We start from the raw sequence: 23,655 nt of genomic DNA on the forward strand, positions 1-23,655 counted from the left end.
GGCGAAATACTCAAAAGGTGCTGCATTCAAAATCAGTGGATCCACACAAACGGTGTGATTAATCCTCTGGGGATCATGAATATCTGTGGCATGTTTTTTTTCATGTTTATTTCAGCCTCCACAGTGCACAGAGTGATAGGTATTCCACTGTGCTTGTAGGGTTTAAGGCTCACACTGAAGTTTATCACTTCGCATAACGGAACATACAAAGGTACAATACCACCAGCAAACACAGATCAGAATGTAATGTAGCATCATGACAAGTTGCATTTTGAGTGGGAAGGTTGACTCCTGATTTTTCAACTGGAAAATCTCCAGCAGCACTGTTGCTTCCTCCACCTACATTCAAAATTATTCATTCAGGCACACTCTCTCGGGTTTGCCAAAGGGCATTCTGGGGAATGTAGGTCAGTGTAAGTAAAAGTTGAGTGAAAGTACACAAAAAGTAACTTATAAAATAAGTAAAATAATAAAATCTCATAAATGGGAAAAAGGAAATCCATGTCTTGACTGTGGTTTTAAGATACTTTCCATGTGTTACCCAGTCAACAGCTTTTGTAGTTGAAGGATAACAACACATCTGTCAGCAAGGGGCAACATTTGCAAGGGTTTGTTAAAATCATTTTTTGTCTTAGATTTTTGGTTCTGCTTTGCAAATATTAAGTGTGGTACCAGTTTTCCAAATGCAAACACTCCTCGTGAACACAAAGAATAAACGAAAACCTCTCAGCAGCTGGAGAAGTGAGGAATTGGTATTCAGAGTACTGGATAACTGATTACAAAGTGAGGAGAAATAAAATCACCATGAGCTTTAGTCAGAGGTCAAATTTAAATGCAAATTTAAATTAAACTCAGTTCAATACGTTTTGCACAGTAACAGGGTAGATTTCAGTGATGTTTTCTTTTCTGAAGATGTATCTTTGGGCATTTATTGAAAATGTCTAGTAAGGAGTAAGTTAACCCTTTGACATTTTATAGACATTCTTCAGATGTTCGCACAAGTACTTCAGTGCTTTTACATTTACTATATCAATTATTTTAGCAAAATCTATAGTGTTTAAACAGACAAAGACAGTTTTTTGCAGTGATTTTCGTTGCTGTGGTAAGACATCGCACAAGATTGTAGGATCTGACTGTTGAGATTTGCCCCTATTAGGTCAGAAAAGCATTAGTGAGGTCTGGGACTGATGTTGGGCAGCGAGACCTGCTTTTAAGTTCAAACTCATCAGGTCCTTTATCCTTTCAAGTGCATTTTTACCCCACTTTAAATGGTAGAATTTTTCCAAGTTCACCAGATTGCTTGGTTGCCCTTCAAATCTATCGATTGTCAATATTATTTACTGTGTAAATGGTAAAACACCTCATTCTATTTTTAAACCAATACTGAGCCAAATTTGCTTTGTGATTTGAATCATTGTCTTGTTGAAGCATCCTCCACCTCTTTATATTCACCTTTTTGTCTGATAGTGGGAAGCTTTGCTTTAAAATCTTTTGATATTTGGCTGCGTTCATCCTTCCTTCCACTTTTTCCCGGAGCTCCAGTACCTGATGCAGACATAAACCCCCAAAACATCAGTGAGTCTCCACCACGTTTGGCTGAGGGAATGCTGCTCCCATAGAGTTAATTTTTATATCCCTCTGCAGCTTTATGAAAGTTTACCAATTTCATTTTGAGGTCTCCTGAAAGCTGTTTTACAGATCCCATTGTTTTTGTTGCTCTCAGCATAGTGCTTTACACTGCCCCCAGAGATCTATTCACTTTCATATTGAACGTGCAAGACCAGTTTAACACACCTGGTGCCGCCTATCAGGCATTGAGGGTTGACACATGATTTTATATATACAGTAAAGCTAATTACCTGGAGGGTCCATTAAGGGTGATGTAAATGTACGCACAGTTTAAGCTTTCTGTGTTCTGATCCCATAAGGGTTCCCAGTGTCCGGTGTTTACTCTTTACAGTGAAATTAACAAAGCCATTGAACCAATTTGAAGGAAATGGTTGTTTCAATTGCAATCTCATTTGAAGATTCGGCTTGACCACATGGGGCCTGCAGAAGCAGGCGGTAAACACAATGGTCAACACAGTTAGGTAATTGTTGATGTTGCGGTTTTTCCAATCCAACGTTGAGCAGCATCAGCATTTAGTTATACTCCAGGTACATTTGTGGCTACCTAGAGAAAGTAACTGAAGTATTGATTTAGCCGAAAATTGAGAAATCCGACTTTTAAAGTGCTCCAAAATGGTTATTATTAAACTTATTATCTTTACATTTTCTGCTCTGACCAAAACAAAAAAGGACAGCAACCATTAACACCAGCATTTAGCCGCTAAATGCTGTGCTAAGTTAGTCAGTATATTTGTGTGTCAATTGTCAATTAACCATTTATTATGTTTTAAGAAATTTCTCCTACTCGATAGGTGAGGTGCGTTTGTACAGGTATTAAACATCAGATTCACCAAAAATCAGGTACAGTACAACAAACTGAAATGGTCAGCTGGGTGTGTCCCAATATAAACTCAACGAGCCTCCTGCAAAGACCACTCGTACCAACAGCGTCGTTCTTACAAAGGTAAAAACGTCTGAAGAACTGAGAGAAACTGCAGAGTTAGGCGATCGTTCTGTGTGAGTCCCCTTTCCCCTATACACATTTTATCAATTTTAATTAGTGGACCTTTAATTAAAGAGTGTACTTTGAATTTGGAAGGGAATGTGTTCCCTGCCTTGTGGTCAGAAAGATATAAACTTAGAAATAATCATAAACAATGTAAAATCTGAACTTTAACCACCGTGACTTATTTATTTCAAAGTGAGTTTATTACTTTTAGGAAATCTCGTGTGCCAATTATAAAGTCAGGACTTCCGACTAAACATAAAGAGAGATCATCTCACAGTGATTTCTATAGTGCTATTTAGAGGTGCTTCTTCAGGCTGAGATAAGACAATGAATTTGACCCTGCTTACTGATGTGCCTATTAGTTTTCTCCATAATGGCTGCCCCGAGGATTAGCACACAGTGTCAGCCTGCATTTAACTGTAATAACCTGTCATTTTGACTCTGTGGCTGAGACTCCTGCTACTTGGTGTCCACATACGCTCTTTATCTATTTCATTATAATAAGAAAGAAGGAGCTAGAGGAAGCAGCTCTGTACAAAGCAGATAAGGGCCATGTGTCAGCCTCAAATAACAGACAATGTCAATACTTTATGCTAAGCTTTATCTATCTGCTGTCTATCCATCCATCCTTTCCATCCGGTCTCCCAAATCTGTATGGTTTGTGTTACTTATACAAGTATTTATGCTAAGACCAATGCCAATAAGGTATGTTTTTGAATTCTTTACTAACTAAATTGTGCATGGAAGTTATAATTTAAGCTAATGCACATAACTCTAATTAGACCTAAATGGAAAAAGAGTGTAGCAATTATCATTTTAGAGTCCAGCTTGTATATCTTGGACTCCGTAGGTACATGAAACAACAACCAAACTAGCACAATTAAAAGTTAAAAGAAAATCTCAATATGTGTAAATGTTGAAGGGCTCAGTCTGCAGACACACCTGAGCCACCTGTCTTTTCTGGTACAAACTATTACTTAAAGTGGACACAGGCTCCATTTCTCCTCGTGGTGCCACACTGACCTCTGGACTCATATTGTGGGGCGGTGTATAGGAATCTTTTGGCACCAGGGTTGACCTAAAAAGCCTCATGATTAATAGCTGGACACACTGATTCAGTTTAATCACACTAGCTAGCTGACTTGTCGGGACGACTGGAATCATAGCCCCCCCCATCGTACATATGTGTCCAGCCTCCACCATCAACCTTTACCGCTGCATCTGCTATGCTTATAAATGTGGACACACCCCACCCATCTCTTCTCATCCTTCCTGCTTGTATTCCCTGGTGTTTGGCTCCTAAAAGTAAAGTGCTATTCTAGGACCAAGGTAACAATCAACATGGCCAAGATCGTTAGCCTCAGTTTCCCCCCCGGGCCAGACACAGAAAATAACTTTCCCTTTTCCCTGGCATCTGCAGATACCGGGGTAAATGAAGACATACCGCCCCCAGGTTCAGCGGCCTGCTCAAGGTAACCTCTGCTGTCAGCACACATTTACTAATGCCGCCTGTCGAGGGGAGGGGGAAGTGGAAGAAGAGAAAATAATATGCCACGGAGGTAATGCCCCTCGCTCAATATATTAATAAATAAGTACCTCTGCCCAATCCCATTTTAGTTCCATGAGTAAATTCACAAAGGATAAATCCGCCTTCCACAATCACAACAACAGCTTTTTCCTGCAGTGTGAGGCTCTAATAGTGGCCGGTTAACACTTTCACAACCAGTAGTGATCCTAGAGTCTGTCGGGGCCCCAGGCAAAAATTATGCATCATAAACCAGCTATGCTTAACATATGGAAAATACAATAAAATACACACCACACCACACCACACTGCACAATAACTTACAGTAATGCATCGTAGTGATTTATAGTACACAAATTTCTTTGCATCTAAATTTCATAACTTTCATAACTTTCACATCAGTTTACCACAGAAAACGTTTTGTCCGAGCTACCTTATTGTTTGCAGCCTGCTAGCTAAGCTAACAAGTTGACTTCTGTTGACTCCAGCAAAGCAGGACATATTCGGCTGCTCTGCTAACTTAGTTAGCCAAGTTAACTCATGTTAAATGTCAAAGTAAACAAAAGAAACACTGTGATATCAGTGGACGTTCCATTATTCAACCGTCTTTCCACCAAATGATGTACACTAGCAGCATTTAGCTAACAATAGTATTCTATTTAATTGTTAATATCTTGTCCAATTACCACTGTCTTGCTTTTTTCCAGTTTTTTTTTTTTTTTTTTTTTTGGCTCCCAGGAGGTTGTTTTATTAGACCAGTTTGTTTACACTGAATCGTGCGACTGTTAGTGTCGTTGCAAACTTTGCAGAGAGCCAGTGCTGTATATACAGTAGTGGTGGGGGGGAGGTCGGGGGGCGTTTGTTCTAATCCACATCCCTAATCTCCTAATCTGCATTACAGCTTTAAGTGATTACAAAATAAGGTTTTTCCAACTTTAATAGTGTGTTTTGTCTTGTATCTGTGAGGAGAAGAGTGACAGGCAGATGGTTTTAAGACAGTAGATATGTACTTCAGATATGGGGATTCGTATTTTTACAATACGCACCCTGTTGGTGTGTCCATTAGCCCCATTTCAGGTTCATTACCTATTGTAAGGTTTGCTGACACGTACTGTTCCACGTACTGACACGCACTGTAGCTTGTCAGTGAAGATTTTACACTGATGCCCTTTAACTGGCATTTAAACACAATTTGCTCTTTACACTGATCAGACGAACCAAACTGTGATTTCACAGTCAGCCAATTAGTTAGTCCATCTAAGGCCTACTGCATTGTAAGAAGCCTTGATTTATTAATGATGAGATGGTCGATTAACATTAAACATCGACATTGTATTTTAATCCACATGTGAGTAGTGTAGTAGCAATAATGACGTGACACAGATGTGTTCACCTTGTCCGCCTCCAATCCGATGCCTCTGTCTGTTAATTGCCCTGATGACCAGAGGTGCAGCCAAAAGCCTGATATTTTATTAGGCTTCTAAATTCTAGCCTTTACTGGCTTTACTGACTTGACTGAAATGACTAAATGTACATGTAAATGTACTGGTCAAAGCGTTTTGGTCCCACTAACCTTCTAGAGGTGTCCTAAGTTGTTAGGAAAGAGGAGGAATACACCATGGCATCTTCGCTCATTTAACTTGTTTATCACAAAGGCAGCGAAAAGGGAAAGTAGCTTTGCAACAGTCACAGCCTGTGTCTGCCACAGCCAACGTGTCTACAGTAAGAAACCAAGCTTTCATTGTTCAAACAACTCCTCAGGTACTTTCCAGATTCATTAATTCATGCACCTTTCCGGACAACGTTATGGAAAACAAGCTGCATTTATACATTCAATATGTTTCCTCCACATAAGATTTGTGTATTAATGTTGTTGTGATTCATTTTTCAAAACAGGTTTAACACGAAGAAAATGCTCCACATAGGTTAATGGGAGATATACTGTAGCCACATCATCAGTACATATCACACATTATTTACAGCACCATATTTTCTACTTATGGATAGATTTTCCTACTATAATAACATAACATTTCTTGTGTGTAGAAGAAAATAGAATGAAAAGCAGGAAAGACATTTTTAAAAGTTAATCATCTCTTAACAAAACTTTAATACGTTTTCCTTCTTTGTACTGACATGAGCTTTTTTCTTCCAGCTTTCAACAGAGCATTTAAGTTAATTCATTCACTAACAGTACATTTTCTTGGGACCATCTCTAATAGATTAATAAGATTATGTATCATGTGCAAGGCAGCACACTTGGAGGGTCTGACTGTAGGCTAGAATTTAATTCTGGAGACAGTGTGATAACTTACCAGATACATTGGTCACGTATGCACACAAGTTAATTCATATATACTCTGTATGGAGCAGTAGTGAAATGAGGGGATGTACAAGCCCTATTCAAAAAAGTTGGGACACTGTGTAAAACAGAAATTAAAACAGACTGCAATAATTTGCAAATCTCATCAACCCATATTTTATTCACAATAGAACATAAACATATCAGATGTTTGAAATAAGAGTTTTGCCATTTTATTGAAAATATTAACAAATTTTGAATTTAATGGCACCAACACATCTCAGTAACCTTGGAACAGGGCAATGCTTACTTTTGTGTAGCATCCTCTCTTCTTTTAACAACTGTCCGTAAATGTCTTTGAAGTGAGGAGACCAGTTGCTGGAGTTTTAGTAGAGGAATGTTGTCCCCTTCTTGTCTGATGCAGGATTGTAGCTGCTCAACAGTCCTGGGCCTTTGTTGCCGGATTTTGTGTTTTATGATGCACCAAATGTTTTCTATGTGTGAAAGGTTAAGCACCTGGACTTTTTTCATGCGAAGCCATGCTGTTGTGATGAATGCAGTATGTGGTTTAGCGTTGTCTTGCTGAAATAGGCAAGGCCTTCCCTGAAAGTTGTCTGGATGGGAGCATCCGCCATGTACTTTTCAGCCTCGAGGATGCCTTTCCAGATGTGTAAGCTTCCCACGCCATACACACTAATGCACCCCCATACAATCAGAGATGCAGGATTTTGACCTTTCCACTGATAACATTTGAAACAGAATTTCTAATTTGGATTCATCTGACCACAGAACAGTTTTCCATTTTGCCTCAGACCATTTTTAATCAGCTTTGGCCCAGAGATCACAGTGGCGTTTCAGGATTGTGTTCACATAAGGCTTCTTCTTTGCATGATAAAGCTTTAACCTACATTTGTGAATTGCACAGTGAGCTGTGTTCACATAAGGTGATTTCTGGAAGTGTCCCTGAGCACATGCAGGGATGTCCAGTAGAGAATCATGCCTGTTTTTAATGATGTGCCACCTGAGGGCCTGAAGATCACATCTAGTTTCGACCTTCAGCCTTGTCCCTCCTGATTCTCTAAATCCTTTAATGATATTATATACTGTAGGTGATGGGATCTTTAAAGTCTTCAGATTGGTGAACCTCTGCCATCTTTACATTCAGGAGGCTGTTCCTCTCTAAAATGCTCTTTTTATGCCCAGTCATGTTACTGACCTGCTGCCAATTAACCTAATTAGTTGTAAAATGCTCCTCCATTACTTTTCCAGCCTTTTGTTCCTTTGATTCCAACTTTTTTGAGAAGTGTTGCTGACATCAAATTCAAAATGAGCAAATAGTTTATCACGAAATGTTAACATTTCTCAGTTTCAACATCTGATATGTTTATGTTCTATTGTGAATAAAATATGAGTTGATGAAACTTGCAAATAATTGCCAGCTGGTTTTTTTAAAAAAAATTGGGGTTATAATAATATTTTAGCAGTAAAATGACTTTGCATTTTTAAAATATAGTCAATGTGTTCCAGCCAGTGATAATTTCTGAAGCATTTTGGTCTTGGTCAGCAAAAAGGATTCAGTTTGACTTTTGAGAAAAGAAATCCCTGCTCAAATATAATTTACAACCGATTCCCTTCTGTAATAGCACTTGACTTTCACATCTTCCACATTAAGCCGATCACAGTGGAAATGTGTTTTAATATAGCCCTCTGAGGTCCTATTTACACAGGACTGAAGTTATGTGGAATATGCTCTGATTTGTGATAACTGGAGAGACGATGTGGTCTTAATCTTCTGAGAGTCTGCGGCGTGTATTAAAGTCAAGGACCAAATTCTGCACTGCTTTGTAGACAGAAGAGCTGCTTATTATGTGCCACTCTTAACATTTAACCTTTAAGGAGTTGTTTTCAGTTTGTCATGAAAACAGAGGCAGTAACGTAATCTAATAGCTAAAGTCACTCTTGGGTGTTATGTAAAATGTGTGTACAGCACATTATTACCAAAGACAGACACCTACAGTAAATGCACCTCTCTGTCTATAGTGCGGAGTCTCTTACTGGCCTCAATTCCATATTCACAGTGAACTATATTCTTGACCTGTTTACTCTAGTAACCTGGTTTTGGGTAAACATGTGAAAGAATCCTGTAAGTGGGTCAGAACAACCTGGAATAATTCATCTTCTGAACATGATCATATTTCTCTAATATTACATTTCTTACTGTGATACAGAAACAGTTTTCACCTCGGTACTTTATTGTTGAGTGCAAGATCACAACAATGTGGACAAGATGTGGACAATACACAGAGTAGCTGTACTTGAACATGTAGATTCTGGTTGTCAGTTTGAGGATTTGCCTTCTCTTTATCTTCATGTTCAGACTCGACATCCTAGCGAGTCCATAATTTTGAAAAGTTCAAGATTATTGTAACAGCAAACTGTCTGTTTAATTCCCTTAAAGGAAGTTGTCCCAGCACCATGTAGAAGCAGCATGCAGAATAAATATCTGTGTAAAGTGAGAATATGAAACCTTCAGACGAAGACGTGGCACGGTGTCTTCACTTACAAATGAAAAGTCACAATTTAATAGTAGCACAGTGTTTCCTGCACTAATTCATCACACAGGGATTTTGGACCGACAGCCTTTCTTAGTCTGGTATTACAAGTAGCTTACGGTGGCTAATGTTCGCTTATTTTAGAAAGACATTGATGATGAATGATGCTTCTCCACCAGCGTTACCCTCGTACTACTCTCTGCATGTCATCAATGCATTTGATTCTCACACATTAGCCGAAGTGCTGTATCTGCACTTAACGCTTATTTATTATATTAACAATATTTTTGTGTCCATCTCAGTAGCATAAACTTTTGAGACATTCTTCGTCAAAAATGTTTTCCTGTGCTAAAAGGTTGTGCAGGTAGCCCGGTTTAACACCGTGACACCGATAAACTATTTGCCCACTCAATTGTTAACTTTAATTTTTAACGTTACACAACTTTTCCAGTATTTTGTTCCCCCCCATTTCCAACCTGTTTAAAACATGTTTATGGCATAAAATTCAAAATGAGTATTTTTTTTTAAATAATACAATTGATCTGTTTCATTATCTGACATGTTATCGTTGTGCTATTTACACTCAAAAGCAAGACATTACATTTTACATAATGTCCCAACATTTCTAGAGATGTGGTTTGTATTAAGAGTTCTATAAAACATAATTGTTAAGGAATGTGTCATTATCACTGCAAACCCATCAAAGGTTTTTACATTATGACTGACACAGGCCTGGGTGGTGCTATTATAAACTGACGCACAATGTGTTGAAACACTTATGTTATAGCTTTATTCTGCTGAGCAATTTTGGACAGTGGCTCCATGCATTTTTAAAGCCTTCATACTGAAAAATGGTGGAGTTCTTCCTGTTTTCCAAAGCTGAAGTGACAGTCAGCACGGCAGAGGGAGGCTAAATGGAGGATTGCATGCGAGCGTCTTCGTTTTTCTCTATTTTATTTCTCTTTCCCCGCTCTGTTTTCACTGTGTATGGCTGTCTTCCTGTTCCGTCGACATTTTGTCTTTCTTCCCATCCCATCCCCTGTATGGTCTCATCTCATTCCCTCTAACACCTCCTCTGTTTCTGTCTGACAGCAGTGGGGCTCCTTTGGGAGGTAATTAGGAAAAACTCAACAGAGATACACACAGCAGCTGCTGAAAACAAGGCATTCAATGCTTTCTATTCTCCCTCCATGCATTACAATAGCAAAAGCCTGGGAGTCAGGGGAAGAGGAGAATGAGGGAGTATGCAGGTACTACCAGGACATCTTTAGGGAATGATGTCAGGAGGAAAATGTTGCTTTGGTAAGACCCAACTTTATGCACAGAAGTACCTAATGCAAGTTTGTACCAGCTTTAAACACTCGGAGGCAAAAGGTCTTGTCTGGTCTTGTCTAGCAAATTGGCAGCCCAGGCTGCTCAAAAACTCAGCAAGTTAAGATGACATACAAACTGAGAACCAGGCCACTCAAAGGAGACACATTTCAGTAATCTAGGACAAAGGCAAAGTTTCTTTTCTTCCTTTAAGCCATTTGTTCACTTGGTTGATTCACAACACTGTGTGGCATTGGCTCTTTGCCTATTATTCCGTAGGGTAGTAACTAAAACCGTACTACAAATCCTCAGTAAATGCACCTGATGGTTGTTTTCTTTTCGGTGAACCTACCTCCTTCCCTCTGGGGGGATTTCAAGTGTTCTTCATTAAGCTGGTCATTTAATGCCTGCTCTGCACACTATGAATGACCTAGTTCTAATTTTTCACTTCAAAGTTTCAACGTTCCCTGACTTTATTTTATCAGTAAGCAAAGAAGTTAGAGCACTGGACAATACTGATGATCTAATTATTCTTTTGGGTGGTAAAGTGGAGGAGTAATACCAGAGCTCTGTTAAGTTTTATAACACATTAATGCTACTGCAGTATGGAGTAGTTAAAATATCCATAATAAATAGTACTGCTGCTCCTGGAGCCTTTGGTAGTTTATTCTGTAAAATCTAAAAAACAGTGTGAGTGTTTAAAAACTACCTCTGCACCACTTTTTATTGTCTTGTACATGCAAAATATGTTGTTAGAGCTGAGGGTGGGACAATGGATGAGGGTACATGCATGGATACATATATACAATAAGTAATAATGAATATATTGTATAGTCAGGGAAATTTAAATACACCTGAAACAATGATTTGTACGGTTCACTAACTTACTTGAGGGGTAATAACCTTCATCTCCCACTTTTCAAAGACAGTTATTGATCTAAGACCCCTATAACATGTCTCATACTCAGTGAGGTACAGTAATATGTCAAATTTTTAAGAAGCAACTTTATTATGTAGTATATATAGGTACTGAAATAAAAGCAGATTAAATCAGTGAAATAAGATTATAAACTAACTTGAAACCCGCTGAAGATGGATGGATGGTCATGCAGCTGTGGTGCAGAAAGAAAAGGATAACTGTTCAGACTGTGCTACAGCGAAAGCGCTGAGAATAGATGACTTACCTTCTCTGTATTTGTGGACTTTAGGACAGACAGGACAAACATACTTGGGCAGCTTCCAAAAACTGGCACCTCCAGCCTTTGTGTCCAAATGCAACTGACGGCAACTATTTTTAACCAAGCTAACCTGTGTTCATGTGAATCATTCAGCCAGTCAGCTCCTTGAAAGTGATGTTCTGCCTCTGTGATTATTACAAAGAGGAGCAAAAGGGAAAACAGCCTCTTCAGACATGTTTAATTTGGCTTCCATTTTATCTGGAGCTATTTTCAAGGTCTTTACATCCAGAATTGCTAAATGATTTATTGATCTGTGTTGAAGAAATTTCGACAATATAGATACCGATTATTTAGGGGCATCGATAAAAAATGTCCATCATGCTCTTATTAGATTTTTCAATTTAAGAGCCAAATGTAAAAAATGTGAAAGAGTAGTCAATTTGTAACTGTCCAACCAAGATAATCAGTCCTTTTACTCTCAGCAAGGCAGAAAATGAGCATAATTCTCAACATGTCAAAGAAGAAGTGACAGCTTTTAAAAATAATGCTGCCTTCAGGGACACCCAGGCATCCAATTTGTACCTTGGCAGTTAAAACTAAGTGATCTTGGAAAACCTCAAATGAGGAAGCAAATGACACTCGGGATGTTTGGGAAAACAGGACCAACAAAGCAAGTTTCTATTGTTATTGTGTGTTGTAGCTAATGTTGCAGTGCTGAAATATAGACACTGATATGGTCTTTTAGTAAGTGTGTTCACTTTGATTTATCAACTTTTCAGCCAAGAGTAAAATCATGGAGCTCAGAGAGTTTGATAGTATTTGTTTAAGATTTTGTTTTGAGTGATGCAGACAAACAGGAAGATGTTGTATACAGTGTGTGCTCCATGCTTCAGGCTTATAAATACTAAAAAAAAGGATTTAAAAATGACATTAGAAATTGCCAAAAATGACATCTTTAGTGAGATAAAAGCTGCCTCTGGCCACCGTGTGGATCAGGTTGACATCCCTCTAGGGGCATCAACTTACTACACCTGGCTCTTAGCTGCCTTTAATAATCCACAACTTTCAGGTCTCCATTTAAGCTGGTAGAAAGAGCAGATTGCAGCGGCTTAAAACAGTAGCTGAGGCTAAGTGCTGACACAATGCGTCATAGCAGGGACAGTCATCTCATCACCATTCCATAAAGCCTGCAACATTCCTGTTCAATTTGTGAGATGCAGGTCCTTTTTTTTGAAGGGGGGGGGGGGGGGGGGGGGGGGGGGGGGTAGCATTTTGAAAGGCTCAGAGTGTTACAAGCTCAGGGGATGGAGTCAACGCTGAAGAAATAAATGACTTATACGTGTTTTAAAAGCCCTTTAAACAGCAATTCTAGGTGTTTACAATCTCTAGGGTGCTTACATGGCCTCTGTGCTTCACGGCAACTAAATTACAATGCGTTTGGTGTGAGTACAGGAGCATGAGGCTGATACACCTCTGCCAGGAGTCATTTGTATAATATGTGCAGGGAGCCACTTCACTGCATCTGAACTATTGGGGGGAAAGTGCCAAATCATTAAGTTATTTAATAGTTCATTGAGTCACTACAGTTGGTTGGTAATTAAACAACATTCGATCGGCGTGGGGAGGGACAGGCAGTGGATGACATTAAGTAGATGAGATGGCCTTAACCCCTGCAAACTGCTAGGATCAACTGATTGGCAATTAATGTTCTCACCAGCTGCCAGAAATGACTTTGAAAACTAAAACTTTGCAGCAACACTGACACTGGAGCTCTCAGTGTGTCTAATGCAGGGATGTTATTGTTCACATTATGTCTAAGTGTTATTCATGTTCTTCTCTGAGTTGGAGTCCCATTGACAAATTAATCCCTCTTCACTACTAATTTATAAAATAATAGCCTGTTTTATTGGGAGCAATGATTCATTACATCCTATCGCACCACTAAAAACCTACAAATTATTTCCATCTACTTACACATTTGTAACTCAGCCACTTGTTGCTTTTTCAGGTTTTTAACTGTGGCGTTTGTAAGAAGAGATCGTAAAACGACTTTACAATGTGACTCTACACTCACGGTGTTTGCACAGGCACAAGACATAAGAAGGTTGTAGTGGTAAAAGAAATCAATTACAGTGCTTCAAGCTCACACATCAAGAATATGTTTTAAGTCTGTGGACTTAAAGTCACAGTCAAGGTTATTCCAAAAAGGGTTTATTTAATGTTTTCATTTTTATTATATGTACTGTTTTTGTTTTTCTGGGAAAGTCGTTGTGAAATAAATGTTGACTCACAACATTTTCAGTCCTTACAGAAGCTGTGGTAGCAACTTTCAGAATTTAAGATTTGATATTATTTAACAACTGCCTGAATCTTGTGATTTTTCTGTACCTCATTTTGCTGTCTCAAGACAAAATCACATGTGGAAAAATGAGCCTGGTTAACTCCAGAAGCTGTTCTATGCACAAATGGACACTGGCTTTCCCATGTTTGCGTTTGAGAGCAATGTCAATGTTAAACCTCCTCTTTATAAAGTGAAGTAGCTTGACCACAAACCCCAGCGGCTAAAATACTACAGGGTTGCATCTGGAAATTGGTGTCACTACACAAACAATTTCCTTCACTGCAGCTTTGTGTCGGGTTAATACTATTTATATACCTCATAAATTGACATAAAGCTCTGTGGTTAGTTTACATATACGAATAGAATCAGTTTTTTATCTGTGTGGATTTCTGCACAAACACAAATAATAAGAACTCTTTACTAATAGGAACTTAAAGTCAAATGTGTTTTTCACTGCACAAACCCTATTTACATTTAAACATTCTACAAGACTAACATGTATCACCGGGTTGATGTAAACCCAATGTTTGTGGGTTAAGCTCATTGTACTATTGGTTTTCGAGAGTATGTTACATAAATTTTTCAGACTCAATAAAATTGATGGGATCTTTTATAGAGTAACACAAGCTGCCTTAGACAACTGTGTTGCAGAGATCAGCAGCCATGTTGAATCAGGCAATTAAATGAAACTGTGTAGGTGCCACAATCAAGACATCAGAAGAGATCAGCTGATCACAGATGGCGGCAGTTAATCAGAGCATCCACATTATTGTATGTGGGATTCTTGAGGCATATTAAAAGCTCTCATATAAAAGCAGTCAATGGATTAGAGCTGATGGTCTGACACACATTAATTCCAAAAACAGGCATCTGATGATGCTGTAGCAGGCAGTGTAGACATAAAGGATTCTGAGCACTGCTTCTGTTTCTCAGCAGGGCAACTGCTGTATTGATCATAAACAGGGCAGTCCCATGAAAACAGCTGAAAGGTCAAGCCGGCGAGACGCTGTCTGCAAAATATGAAAATCTCCAGCTTATCTGTGATTATAATCACAGTGTGCCACCTCATCTGTTGCCTGCAGGCAATTAGCATCTGGATGAGAATATGTCAGACGGAGCAAATTCATTTCATATTGGAACATGATGCGTGGTAAAATATATCTGCACATGCTGTAAGATGCAAAATTGTGCATTTCCTTTTTGTCGATTTACTTCATAAAGCTTCAGCATTATTGATCATTAAAATGCATCTACATTGAGCTGTAATGCTCCATTTGATCTGATTTCCTGAAGACGCTTTATTCGCATCACTACATGACTTCTTCTTATCTCCTCTCATCAACTTAATTCGTTCCTTAGCCTTAAAATGCTCACACACACACACACACGCAATGTTAAAAATGTGTTGCATCAAAGTGCACAAGTTCAGTCGGCTTAATTCTATCATCCCCCAGTGGCTGTGTTTCTCGTCAGGAGCGAACCTTACAATGAACAAAACCGACAGGAATGCTTTTGGCTCATAGCAAAGTGCAATGTCTCTTCCCCACTCTCTGTAAAATATTAACACCATAACCATCTTTGATCTCGTTTAACCCCCCCAAGTTGAAAGCAGGGTCAAATAATCTTTAAACAATAAAGGACCTGTGGATTGTGTAAGCAGGGATATTTTTTTATTTGGAAACTTGATAGTGTTGAGAAGCCATTTGCCTATTTCGGTAAGAAAATGTAAATGTACGATCTGCAGTAATAGTCAATTATAAAAGCAATCTGCTGTTCTAACCGAATAAAAAACACGTGTAAAGACTGTACTGTATAAACTCAAAGTGACTTTCACTCTTGCCTGTGCCTCTTTGATCTTCTCCTTGTTGAAAGAGAAGTCAGCCAGAGAGAAAGAAGTCTTCTTCCATCAGCTGAAAGAAAACAAGTCACAGATGGCAGATAGTGAATCTAGCAGCAGCTCTCTCAGTCGGCCCCATTCTTCCCTGCTCCCTGTATTGTTAGCTGGACTCCTGACCTGCCGGTAGAGCCATTCAGAGCCACTGGGCTGAGAGAAGGTAATCAAAGTTCTGTGTGGACAAGAGAAGACGGACATCAGGGCAATAAGGGGAGCTGGCCATGCCCTGGAGATAGATGGGAAAAGGCGGATCTGGGCTGTCCTAAAGTCAATCTGTGTTCGCTCAAAGGGAGAGAATGAAGCAGAGGTGGGGGGTGGGCAAAGGAGGGAGCATGCTCTGTGAGAGAGGAGGATATCATCTCAGGGCATCCTGTCTCCCTCACCGCTGCTGAACTCCTTTAATAAACATTTAACATCCTCAGGGAGAAAAATCAATACACACATGGGGGTGACTTCCCTGTGTTCCTTTACTTTATGTCGGTAACTGCATAAAACAAGTTTGACAGTTTTTCTAGCACAGTAGCTCACACTTCCTAAGGAAGAACGACTCTGACGTTTACATAATTGCTTGATAACTACTGACTGCCACGTTCAGCTTTCAACACTTCAAGTTAATACACACCAGATCCATTTGAACCACAAACCTTATAAAATGGTCAGATAACTGTAAATTATTGAGCAACTACTAGTAACCAAAAAGCCTGTTTGCATAAAAGTTGGGACACTGTGAAGAATGTAAATAACAAGAGAATGCAATGATTTGCAATCTATTTTTGATTTTGTAAATAATACAAACACAGCATCTCATTCTGTGTGCTAAAACTGAGAATTTCATCTTATATTTGCTCATTTGGAATTTGCTGCCCGTGGAAAATCTCATCACCAATTAGGTTAATTTAAATCAGTCCAGTTATAAAAAAAAAGTCCTCCAGAAGTTTGGGCCCGCAGGCAGCACTGCGCTGCATTAAAAACAGTCACGATTCTATGGTGGACAGCACTGCATGGCTGCACGTTTGTCTACGGTTTCCAATAATGTCGCTCTTTCTTCACCTATTCTCAAACAAAGCAATGATGGAGGAGCTGTCATGCATGGCACTGGACTGACCCACTGGGAGCAACATGGGGTCAGTGTCTTGCCCAAGGACACTTCGACATATGGGCAAGAAGAGCTGGGAATTGAACCACTGACCTTGTGACTGGTACCGTGCTCTACCTGCTGAGCCAGAACCACTCTATCTGATGTTGCATCCACAAATGCAAGCTGACGGTCTTCCACGAAGGAAAAAAACATACATAAGAAAACAAGATTCAGAGTGTGAGCTCATCTAAAATAGTCTGAGACAAACTGGAAAAGTGTCCTGTGGCCTGACGAGTCAAAATGTGAAATTCGTTTTGGAAATCGTGGATGCTGTGTCCTCTATGATAAAGACGAACTGTGTGTGATCGACTCCCAGTTTAAAAGCCATCGTCAGTGATGGTGTGGAAGTGCATTAATGCCCCTGTGATGGGCAGATTAAGAGTTAATCAGGATCAACTTATGAGGAAGGTGGTTGTTATTCCATTACTCAGATAATTAATCATTACCTACAGATTCATTAACACAGTAAATATCTACGACACGTTACTCAATAAGGGCTCATTCATTTTCATTCATTCATGTAATTTGCTACTTTTGTGTGTAATGCATTCAGTGTAGTGCCAAAAAACAAGGCAGGTGTTTCCTTGTTACATGGTGCTTTTAGATCGGTCGGTCATTTCTGCAGTAGCACTGGCCACATTGTGAAAGAAGAGCCAGGACACCTTCAGAGAAGAAGCTGAGCCAAACAGGAGGAACCAACAGCTGCTGGGACATGTTGAGTCTCAGCTAGTATTACGAGACACAGCACACACACATCGCTTTGGTCTTTCCTAATCACATGGAGATCACTATGAGTGGACGTAACATAGTTGCTACAAAACCGACAGCACTTCTTTGTCATGTATCATCGTCTCATTTTGAGCAATTTGGTGTGTATTTGTACATTTCAATGTGTGACGTACCAACAAGACAAGAATATCCAAGGTCTACAGAGGAAGTAGTGTGTGATAAAGCTGTTCCATCAGCCAGTGAGTTTGTGGTTATTGCATCCGTTCCGCATCTGTGAGTTCTCCCCTTAAATTCAGTAAAGAAGCTCTTGGAGAAGCCCATTTGCTGGGAATTGAATCACTCTTTGGAACACAGAGTGGCCCTGCCCCGACCAGGATAAAAAGAAAACTCAAAAGACTCAAGTTGCTTGACTTGAGTGTGGAACTTGTGCATATACTGTGTGACTGTAGTGTATCATGTACAGGTAGTGTTTGAGATGCCGCCATGGAGACAAAAAAGCAGCAAGCTCGTGAATGTTTAATCGAGTCAAAACAAGCATTTATATTCCTTGAGTCGATATCCAGTGCGGATGTGTGGAGGCTGATCTATGTTTAGCCATGCAAATGTGGGGATTAAAACTTCAGGCTAGGCTGGAGAGTGGAGAAGTGCTCCCTGCTAAATTAGTCATTCTCCGAAAAACGCTTATGGAGGCACGTGTGTGCACGTGTGCTCACAAATGTGCTCAAGCTGAGGCCCGATTTTTTTTTTTGTTGTTGTTGCTGGTCTCTGATAAAATGTGATGTAAAATCACTTCAACGGAGTGTTTGATGTGATAAAATAAACTGTGAAGTTACTGAGTTGCCATGTTTTTAATGCCAAACCACCCCACGTGGTGAGGAACAATCCCTGACAAAATATCCGCCGCCCTGGAGACATCGCCCATCCACCCTAGCATCAATCAGCCCAAGGCACAAAAAAAATAAAAATTGTCTGAAAAAGCCCATTTGGGTCTGTTCATTGATGTGTTTCCCTCAAAGGTGAGTCATTTGTTCCACAACCAGACACTCTCTAATTGGATTGTAAATCTTTGGTGACGATTAATCATACGACCTGCTTCAGAGGTGCTAATGAGGAGCTATTTTAGCTGGATGACATCACCACAACTCACCTCTGGCGACTCCAGGCTCCTGGCTTTAACCTGTTTTGGAGTCTTTCTTGCAGTTGCGAAAGGAATTAAATTCTCATTTTTCTGCTTTCCTCGGGCTGCCACTTGTTTTAAGTTTGTTGAAGGAACAGTTAAAGTCTTAGACTCTGCCTTCTTCTCTCTCTTTCTCCCGCCTCTGGTTACACTCACCCTTTAGCATCTCACAGCAACTCTAAGTGACAGACATTAAGTTAGTCTGTCACCCGAAAATGTTTTGCCATTTGCAGACTTAACAATGCATTACTCGAGGCGCCAAGGATGAGTGTGCTTTTACAACAGGCATTCGACCATAAGCACTGTGTAATATTCTGGTGCGTCTTTTGCTTTTTTTTAGCTCATTATCGGGGCTATAAAAGGTTTTTTTAGGTCTCCGTTGGAGGATTAGGTTCCAATCACAGATTGGAGAAAAAGATGGCGTAAGCATCAGTGGTGTCACCTCTAGGTTTTTCAAAAGGACATTTTAAAGCTTGTATTTGAATTCACCAGTTTCTTTAAGCAAAGAAATCCAAGCTGGTTTGAAGGAGGAATATTGTAGAGCAGCGACCCAGCTGACTGTTAAAGCCTAGTTGGGATCTTTCCAAACCCACTTTGACCCTTAACAGCATAATGACTAATGATATTAGACAGATGGATCATGTTTTCTAAGGGTTCTCCAACAGGTTTATATAGAATTCATTTGCATTAGAGGTTAAAAAACATAGGTTTTGCTGCTCAGTTTTTTTTATTTAGTATTATTTTTAGATGATGCTGTTCCTTTGGGTACAGTTTGGTTAGATTAGGATACACAAACAACTTGGTTGTAGTGGGAGACTCTGCAGAGAGTTAAAAGTCCTAATCAGAGCGACTAGAAGCTGTTTCATGCAAGCAAAAACAACACCTTTGCTAAAATGACTGATGGTCTTGTTTTTCCTGAGTGAACAAATGCATTTTACAGCTCTACACCTCGTTTGTGTGTGTGTGTCTGGGTATATTATGCATTTTGTCATTGAATATAATTCAGGCAGCAATAATATTTCCCCCTAAACAGTAAATTAGTATGTAAATGTATTTTGTAGGAGACAGGGTTGATTAATATGTGCTCTGCATGCTTGATTACAACTTTAAAAAAAACTCTTATTGTAATAGCTGTCACAGTGATAAAGAATCTATGGTTGAAACTTGTTTGAAACAAGAAGACAGAACTCTCATGCAGTATATCTTTGGGAGGAACGTGGGGGCCATGAGCTTTAGTGAGCTGTGTGTCTTTGGTGCCAGCCCCACACTGTTCAGCCTCCCCTATAACAGGAGAGTTGGTGATGCTCTCGTTCATTAGCTTCATCGATAGGAAAGAGGACAATATGAGTCAGGATTCACCCTGCAGATGTTGCCAGTCTGTCATAACACAGACAGACGGATATGCACAACTTTTGACTTCCAGAGGAAGCCCAGGCAGACAGAGAGTCCCACAGCACTGGTGGGCTCCAACTTTGTGCTTGTAAAACTACATCAGATTTGGCGACTTGGAGGCTATAACTAATGCTCAATCTATTTATGTTGCATGTGACATAATGGTTTGACAGGGTTTGAGCTAGCTATATATTGCCTATACCCTTGGGTCTGCAAATTCTTCTTCATTGAGGCATGAGAGACATGAAGCTGTCCAGTGTGTCTGGGTACCCTGCATGCTGAAGCTGCACTTGCCAACTTGCAGACCTGTGTACACTGTCACAACTCCAAAAGATGACTCTGTAGAGATGAAAAGTTTGGGACATTATGCTGGGGCCACAGGCTAAGACACTACTGTCTGGAATCTGTCTTCAAGTTCTCCATTGGCTTCAAGATGCAGATGACAATGTCAGAGAAGTACTGTCTTGGGGTGAAAAGTTTTTATTCTGCCTACTCAAGACTACAAAGTGATAAAGGAATGCAGTTCCAGTCAGTGCAGTCTGGTGACAGCTGGTTTGGCAATTGGTTTATATGTCTTCTCTGTGTAAGACACGTAATGCCCACATCATGTCTACAACCACAAGCATAACTAGCTGGTTCTTTCATGCTACCCCAAGTTCTGGATGGGGGACTGTATAGATCCTGCTGGTTTACTTTTAACATTTTAATTCTGTACAGTAAGACGGTAATAAAAAGACATTTCTGCATAAACATATACATGCATATACTTTTACACATACATGTTACAATGAAACTTTTTCTCTGCATTCAACCCATCCCCCTGGGAGGAGCAATGGGCAACCGCAGGTAAAGCCTCGGGAGGTGAGTTTCTTGCTCAAGGGCACACCTGGTGCACGGGCTGGGATTTGACCTGGGAAGCTTCTGTATGGCAGCAGGAGTCATGTCCTACCCATTGAGACACCAGGCCGCCTGCTAATGTAAATGTCACATAAGTGTGAAACACCAGGGTTAAAGTGACAAACACTGTAGCAGGTGAAGTACATTTACTGTAAAAAAAAAAAAAATCTCACACCCAAGGACTAACAGCTAGAGACACTTTACAATCCTGTGTGATGCTGTGTTAATGAAGCACAGTCTCACTGGGGTACGGGCTGAGACTTTTAAGATGGGCAATGCCGTCCTGTGGAGAGGCCTCAGCTTTAACTTAAGGTGAGACCAAGGTGCTAGATGCAGTTCTGAACAGCTGCAGTCAGAGGAACAAGTGTGATGATGTGGAAAGACATTTTTTCAGCGCTGCTCAAGCCAAGTGGTGACCAGAGTGGCTATTGCAGAAGAACATCCTCTTTCATTCACAAAGCATCTAAAACTTTCCTGCGCCTTCATAGAAAGCAATCACTGCTGTATCAATCACCACCTTTCTTAGGCTTCAGTCAAAAGCAGCCTGGTCCCTCTACAGCACACTGAACCACTAAGGAGCTATTCAGTTTGACTGGCCCGTCTGTGCTTGGTGGTGGCAGAATATTTGACAGGTTTAGGTTTGCAGCAGGGATTAATCTCACCACAGTAAAGTATCTTTTTGGCAGCTGTTGGCATGTGCCATCCACCCCATTGATCAGGTCCGTCTGTGCATTCAGGACTGCATTATTCTATTTAATGTAAGAGGAGTGAGCAGGCTCCAGGCTTGTCACAGTCAGTGCGGACGGATCCAACTGGCCTCATGCTAATGCGGCCTGGCAGGCCTCCCCGAGGACAGAGCCCAGCTTTAGGGAGCACAGAAGAGGACTCATTCTGCCTATGCCGATTCGTCAAACAGGAGAGGAGAACTGTATCTCCAGGTGATCCCAGAAACAACCAGACAGCATGAGAGAGAGAAAAAATAAAAATCAGAGCACGACAGGAAAGGAATGACAAGCCAGAGATTGAGAGAGAAAGCACGAAAGAATGAAAGCGATGCCTCTGATGAGAAGATTGGAAAGAAATGGAAAACCACTAACTGGCTGCTTGGGGAAATTAACATTTATTGTCCCATCGATGGAAGCAGCTGTGTGTGTCTGTGTGTGTGTGTGTGAGGGTGAGACTGTCTCAGTCCTTTTGTTTGTCTGTGTCACACACCTGAAAAAACCCTATTCTTGTTCCATGGTATTTTCAAATTACAAAAGTGTGTGTGGTTTTATAATTTCCCAAGTAAATATAATCATTTCAACATAATTTCGATGCGGGAATTATTGCTGACTTCTGTTTATTTTAGGAAATTTGAAACCTTTTCAATTTTCACATGAAGCTCTACTTAAATGACCACAGGTCAAACCGAAGTCATGTCTGTAGGAACATCTATTACTACTCTACCTATTTAATCAAAAGAATATGGTATGTCACAAAACAATTTCTCTATCTGCCTTCTTCCGTTTCCCTAGATCTCAACAATTACTTTGGTGAAGAAAACAATGTTCTCATCAATACAAAAGATGTCCAAACCTTCGAAAATAGGATCCAAGTTGTAATAAACTGAAATGATCCATCCATAATCATCCATTTAGATATAATCAAAAACCCAATTTGATACTTACATGTTCTGCAGATACAAAGTAGGGCTCGACCAACATGAACAGAAATAACATGTCTAAAACCGTGGCTTCAAATTCTCTGAATCAATAAATCCAACAGAAATCCATGCAGTAGTTGTCAACATATGTCACTCTGAACTACAAATATCAACTTTATGGTGACGCTGGAAACAAAGTCAAGAAATCGCAAGAATGTCTACAGAACTACAAACCTGTAAAACAATGTTGTACATAACAGAGTGATGAAATTGAACATGAATAATAGGGATTGTCACTCGATGTCGCTGATGTCAGGCTTTTTCTTTGTAGTTCTACAAAGAGGTTGTAGTTTTGGACTAAATGTTAAAAGGGATACACCACCCAGCCTCCACAAACTGCTGTGAGGAGCATGCTAATCCAACTGGAGCTGTGCTCTCAAAGCTTTAATCAATGCTATTATTAAGGCTCGACTGCTCTAGATTAGAAGAAAAGCCACCTGAAAAGACATTTCACACCTTAATCAGGTTGAAAATACCCGCGGTGGCAGTCACGGTCCTCCCTATGAATATGTCATTGCTCATTTTGTGGGATTTTATGCAGACAGACCAGGAGATTTACACAGATGTCCCAACAACATTCTATTGTTTAATTGATGCAGTGTTTTTGTTTCCTCAGATCTTTATCTTAAGAAACTGATTTGTTTTTCATGAGCATGATCTTACACACTCTTGAGTTTATTATTGCAATAAAAACCATAGTTAACTATTGTCGTAACCATAAAATGAGCTCTTATTCAGTTCGTGTTAAAGCCCTATTATTTTCTGAGACACCTCTTTCTCTGCAGGCTAAGAAAGCTGGGACTAAATAAAGGAAGCTGTAAACAGTTATTTGATATCTTCAGGTTAAATAGTTAATGGTAATAATTGTTTTTATTAGACATTTTCTTTACATTTTTA

The sequence above is a fragment of the Channa argus genome, chromosome 13 (assembly GCF_033026475.1).
Source record: "Channa argus isolate prfri chromosome 13, Channa argus male v1.0, whole genome shotgun sequence".
Classification (NCBI taxonomy): domain Eukaryota; kingdom Metazoa; phylum Chordata; class Actinopteri; order Anabantiformes; family Channidae; genus Channa; species Channa argus.